The sequence below is a fragment of the Berghia stephanieae genome, chromosome 4 (assembly GCF_034508935.2).
Source record: "Berghia stephanieae isolate SIO BIC M18660-M18661 chromosome 4, UCSD_Bste_1.3, whole genome shotgun sequence".
NCBI lineage: Eukaryota > Metazoa > Mollusca > Gastropoda > Nudibranchia > Aeolidiidae > Berghia > Berghia stephanieae.
Window position 1 is genome coordinate 49,364,193 of NC_088363.1, and position 6,663 is coordinate 49,370,855.

Sequence of the window (6,663 nt, forward strand, 5' to 3'; positions counted from 1 at the left end):
GACTGGGGCAGAAAGTCCGGTTGTAGTCGTCGTGGCTGGTGGTGGTGTCGATGTTGTGGTGGAGATGAGGTGGAGAGGTGAGGTGTCCATATCCAGTCTGTGTGTAAAGTGCCGTCTATCGCTGTCGTCCTCCGCAGGGACGGATTCCGTAGTTGTCCAGCGCTGTGCTGGAGGGAAACGGGATCCGTCCCTATCGTCCTCCGCAGGGATGGCTTCCGCAGACGTCCAGCGCTGTGATGGGAGTAAACGGGGACCGTCCCCCGAAAATCCCGGTGCATCGTCCTCGAGGGTGAGGCGCTCCAACTGTGTAGCGGGTGGCTGGGCGTGGCTGTCGTCCAGGCTGGCACCGGGGGAAGGGTCGGGAGGGGCGGTCCCCGCTCGTTTCAGCGGGCTGGCGTCTGGGCTGTCCTCCGATGGCAGGAAGACCTCGTCGTCCAAGGGGCATAGGGTCCGGCGCATCGACCAGCTCCTGGGAAGCGGAGCTGGTCCTTCCACTGGTGGGGGGTGCGTCGGCAGGAACCTGCGCTGGCGTGTCGTCCATCGGCCCCTGGACAGGAGGGCGGTCTTCCATCGGAGGGCGGCGGTCGTCCATCATCCCCTGGATAGAGGGGCGCGGGCTGTCCTCTGGTGGTCGGAAGTCGTCTTCGTCCAAGGGCGGGCTGGCAGGCTCCAACACATCGACCAGCTCCTGGAAAACGGAGCTGGTACTTCCACTGGTGGGCGCAGGAACCTGGGCGGCTGGCGTGACATCCATCGGCCCCTGGACAGGAGGGCGGGCTTCCAACAGAGGACAGCGTGCTTCCATCGTCCCCTGGGCAGAGGGGCTGACTTCCATCAGGGAGGCAACGGAGGAGGACAACCGGTCATCAGGGCAGGGCTCATCATCACGGGTCACAGCCCGTCGTCTGGTTCGAGATGGGGCAGACGGCGGGTGGGCCTCCTGGGTCTCTCGACGTCTGGTTCGAGATGGGGCAGACGACGTAGAGGCCTGGGAAGCCTCGGGAGAGGAACCGCAACGGTGAGTGCGAGCCTGGAGACCGGTCAGTCGGACGAGGCAAGCTGCACACCGCCATCCGCGCTCAGCGACGATGCCGTGATTGCGGAAAAGGTGGTGGCCCATGCTCGTCGCGACGGCGACAGATCTCGCGTAGGACGCGAAGTGGCACAAGTGGCACTTTGTCGGGCGGGGGGGATACAGTAGAACTGCAACCCCGTCCAGCAATTCCATGACCGGTACTTCCGGCGGGTCTCGCTCGCAGGCTACCGCATGGCGGTTGCCGCTGGCGAGGGCACGGAACTTCCGGTCACAGGTACCACACACAAAGACTGGTTCACAGGCAACGGCGTGTTTGCTCAGCATGCGGAAACCATTTGTTGATTCCATTCGTTGACTCCTATATTTTGAAAATAAAACAAAAAGTTAATAAGGGAGCAAAGGGGAAAGACACTCACCCCAAGACCTGAAGTAAATCCTGAGTCTCTGGACTAATAAGCAACAAAATGGAAACCATTTGTTGATTCCATTCGGTGACTCCTATATTTGGAAAAAAAAAAAAAAAAGTAAATAAGTAATTAGACCAATGAATAAATAAATGAACAAACAAATAAGAAGGAAAGAAAGAAAAAAAAGAAAGAAAGAAAGAAATGGAAAAAAAAAAGAAAAAAAAAAAAAGAGAGAGAGAGAGAGAGAGAGAGAGAGAGAGAGAGAGAGAGAGAGAGAGAGAGAGAGAGAGAGAGAGAGAGAGAGAGAGAGAGAGAGAGAGAGAGAGAGAAAATAATATTAAAATAGTCATTTTATGTCAGAGCAAGAAAAGGCCAACAAACAAGAACTGTGAAAATAACTCGTAAAACGAATTTTACAAGCCTACAGGTGTTAGCAATTGTTTAATTGATATTATTAGATTCTTAGGGCACAGCCCTCTCTCTCTTGTTTATTTATTTATTCATTGGTCTAATAATTTAATGGAATCAAACGGTTTCAGTTTTGTTGATTATCCATCCAGAGATTCAAGATTTACTTCAGGTCTTTGGATTAGTGTGCCTTCCCTTTGCTTTCTCAAGGTTGAGGGTCGTCCCGTGTACTATTTTGTTACTGGTTAATATTTTTCATTCTGCAGAAATCAAAGAATAGCGTTTCATTAGTATTTTCTAACGTTTATAATTCGGGGGGAAAATATTTATTTACCGATATTTTGAATTTTTTTTGGGCGGGAAATTTTGGAATCGTTAATGTTTGCGATTCTAAAGATGTTGCATATCATTTATTTATCTCTTCTCTTCTATTGGTTAAAAAAAAAAAGGCCAATTTTTGGGTCCAATGGGGCCCGAGAAAGACATCGAGCTTTGGTGCTCCGTCTTTCTCAGACCCATAGTTGGATATAGGCGAGATGCCCAGAGCTTGCTCTGCTCTCGCCACTGGTTGGCCTCTACCCCCCAGTACTTTCAGAAACTCTGGGAAAGTAACGGGGAGAGGGTGAGGTAGACAAAGAGCTTTAGGGCTCCGTCTTTCTCATAACCGATCTGGACAAAGGCGAGATGCGCAGAGCTTGCTCTGATCTCGCCAGTCCGCCTCTTCCCCCAGTACCTACTTTCTGAAGGTAGGTAAAGGAACGGGGAGGAGGTCTCAACAAGTCATGGCGCCCGCCCCCGGTGCGTGCAGGCTAAATGGCTTGCCAGTTCCCCTTTTCACCACCATGAAGGAACAGGGGGGCGAGCAGGTTCGCCAAAGGCATTGCATTGCCGTTTCCTGTAGTGGTGGCCATGTTGTTGATGCCCTCGTAAATATTTCATCCTCATGTACGTCAAAATTTATAAGAACAATTTCAGACTCAGGCTTGATGTCTGGCTTTGTTTGGGGTTTATTTGCTTTTTTTTTTTCGAGAAAACGAAATCACAAATCACAATTCATGCGAACAGGCCTCTAACCCTTAGATGACAGTCCTTAAAATTAGTTTGCCACCAATCAATGGACTGAATTACGCAATAAAATGCATTCACTCATATGAGGTGACCAAGGGAACAAAAACAAATAAAGCAGATTGGAGAACATCAAATCACAGGCCTTTCTGAGAGTAAAAAGTTTAAAATTTCAATCAAAACCTTAAGACAAAGGGAGACAAATGTTTTGTTTGTTTTTACGGCGTTTGCGATACATTTAGGTTATACCAGCACTAGTAAAAAGGAAGAATATTGGATAGCAAAAACATTCCAGATTTACAATTAAAAGGACATAAGAAAATGTAAGACAAAGGGCTCCCTGGTCAACAGCAACATTTAACATGTAAGACGGGACATGATGCCTGTTAGGCGATATTACAATTTTTCCGACAAAGACAATGCTGTTAACTGCCACTGCCAGGTACTCATTTTACACCTGAGCACGGTGAGAGAATGTGAGTAAAGAGCCTTTTCCAAGGACTCAACTATGCGCCAAGTGTGAGGTTCGAACCCAGGATCTTCCGATCCGAAAGCGAGTGTCATACCACTAGACCACATAGCCACATCTTGTAGATTCCAAGAGCACACTATCAGTGTACTTTGAGATCGCCAGACACAAGCACAAGAACCTACTGAGGAATATGCGACACATTTAGGTCATTTCAGCGCCAGTAAAAAGGAATAAAATAGGATAGCCAAAAAAGTAGTTTTACAATTGAGAAAAAGTAAGACAAATGGGAAGGGTTCAAATAGGGAACATGCAGTTTCCAAGAATATACTATCAGTATCAGTGTACTTAGTCTGAGGTCACCTAAAAGTCTCATCCAGACACAAGCACAGGTCATTACTAAGAGGAATACGCTCAAATGTTTACAAACCAAATTATATCCAAAACCCAAAAGAAATTTTTTTAATGCAACAGTAAAACACGGGGAAAAAAAAATCATCTCCCAAAACTATAATTATACATTTGAATGTTTCACTCCCAGTCAAGGACTCCGGCTAGGGCTAGGACAAAATATGTAAATCCTATTCCAAGACAAAGAAAGAAAGCAACTCGGAAAACAAGATACAGACGATAGAAGACGACGTGACCTCCTGCCCACCATGGGAGGTTAAAGACCCCACCGAAAAACGAAGACAAGTTCACACAGATCAGACAAATATCCAAGAGTAAAATTAAATATCTTTGTAAATAACATCAAAGCATCTAAACGTTCCACATAACACCGCTATAGGATGCACTGAGATGATTACAAAATAAGCATAACATGTGGAAAAATAATACCAAGGACATAATCACTATCAATGGACTTGTGGAAGACAAAAGGATATATCCATCCAAATGTTTTCCTCTCTAAAAAAAAAAAAAAATAGACACAAAGCTTCCCGGAAAGGACAAACAATGCAGGGGCATAGAAGAGCAGAGCTGCCAACCCAAACTGAAGGAAAAGGTGTAATTGTTCATAACAAAGGCATTACAGTGCAACCTCGATATAACGACATCGTCAGGACCGGGAAAACGTGTCGTTATAGAGGGATGTCGTTACAGAGAGGTTTCCTATGTGTGTATATTAGGAGGTGTTTTTGGTCTTGTGTAGTGAATGTATACTTTTTCATTTTCCCTCTGTAGTTTATCCGGGCTTGGGACCGGCATGTATTGTATTCATCATACGCATACATGGCCAAATAAAAAAAATTTTTTGTTTTTTTTGTTTGTCTTTTTTCATTTTTTTTTGTTTTTGATTACATAGAATGGAAGATACCACTTGTAATAGTTACGAACAATTTCATGGTAGACAAACACCAAGGTTTGTCGGACCAGAAATGTCGTTATACAGGGGTTTTGCTGAAATGTATGTCGCTATAGAGGGGTTTTTATTACTAATGATATATAGTAAAATAAAATGGGACCTGAGTACCTTGTCGTTATACAGGGAATGTCGCTATAACGGATGTCGTTACATCGGGGTTGCACTGTATTAATAAACATAACCACAATCATCTGCAATCGCTATTGGAAGATTCCTCTTCACAAAACATTTGGTAAAGACTACTACTGCCAAAATAAAGATTATGGTTTAGGCTTCAGAAAACAAGATAAGTGGATGATGAACATGCAGCTTTCTTCCGTTTTCAATGAGACAAGATTCTTGACGAAGTAAAATTTGCTTAATTCACCAAGTAAGACAAAGGGGAGTGGTACAAATAGAGAACGGATGTAGATTCCAAGAGAACACTATCGTTTGTGCAGTTTGAGATCACCTAAAAGTCTCATCCAGCCACTTGATTATACATTCAAAACAACAAATATAATACATTACAGAGAGATAATTTACAATGAAAAAAATGTCATCCCCCAAAACTATAACTATACATTTGACTGTTTCCCTCTGAGCCAAGGAATCCGACAAGGGAAAGGACAAAACCCAAGTAATCTCATTCAAAGACGAAGACAGAAAGCGAGTTGGAAAAGTTATATGGGATAGAAAACACAGCATGTGACCTCTTGCCCAGCCAGCAAGCAATTTAAGACAATGAGAGATCAGAAAGCAGTTTGGAAGAGGAAAACAAATATAGGGTGACGGGGGAAAGACAGCATGAGTCGAACTTTCCAGCTCACAATAAAAGTTTAAGGGTCTCAAACCTGAAAATATGTATTAGATGATAGATTAGGATATAGACTCCCCAGATATACATATCCACAATACAGGTGATAGCACTAATTGTAATGAGTAAACAAAGCACATCAATGAGAAAACTGAAAATAGTTTATTCATAAAACAAGACTTTTTTATTTTTGTATTTTAAAGGGTTTTACAGCACTTGTGTCATATTTGTTTTGTTATTGTCTTTAAGGGTTTAACGGCGCTTGCAACACAAAGACATCATATCAGCGCCGGTAAAAAGGAAGAAAATGGGAAAGTAAAAAGTTCTAGAATTACAATTAAAGCACCCAAGAAAATGTAAGACAAAGGTGAATTAGCTAAAATAGGTAACAGATGAATATTCAAAGAGCACACTATCAATGTCTTTAGTTTGAGATCACCTAAATGTCTCATCCTGACTCAAGCACAGGTCCCTGCTAAGAAGAATACACTCAAATGTTTACAAATTATATATATGTAAAACAAAAAGTAATACAATGCATTACAGAGAGATGATTTACAAGAAAATAAATATCACCTCCCAAAATCCTAACTATACATTTGACTGTTTCCCTCCCAGCAAGGGCATCCAACCAGGGTCAGAACAAAACCAAGTAATCTCATTCCAAGACAAAGACAGAAAGCATGTTGGAAAACATATAAGGGAGATTGAAGACACAATAAGTGCCTCCCTGCCCTGGGAAGTTAGGAACCCCACCCAATGCGTCACTTTAAGGTCATTTCAGTGCCGGTAAAAAGGAAGAAAATAGAATAGTAATAAGTAATCTAATTAAAAGCACACAGGAAAAGACAAGGGTGAATTTGTTCAAATAGGGAATAGATGTAGATTCCAAGGGTATACTATCAATGTATTTAGTTTGGTATCACCTAAAAGTCTCATCCAGACACAAGCACATGATCTAAGAGTAAAAAACTCACACTCAAAACAACGGATATAGCAATACATAATGGTGAGATGATTTACAATGAAAAAATATCATCTCCCAAAACAATAACTATAAGTTTGACCAGAGACGACTACTGATGATCAATTCAGGCCGGCACAAGTGAGAAAACT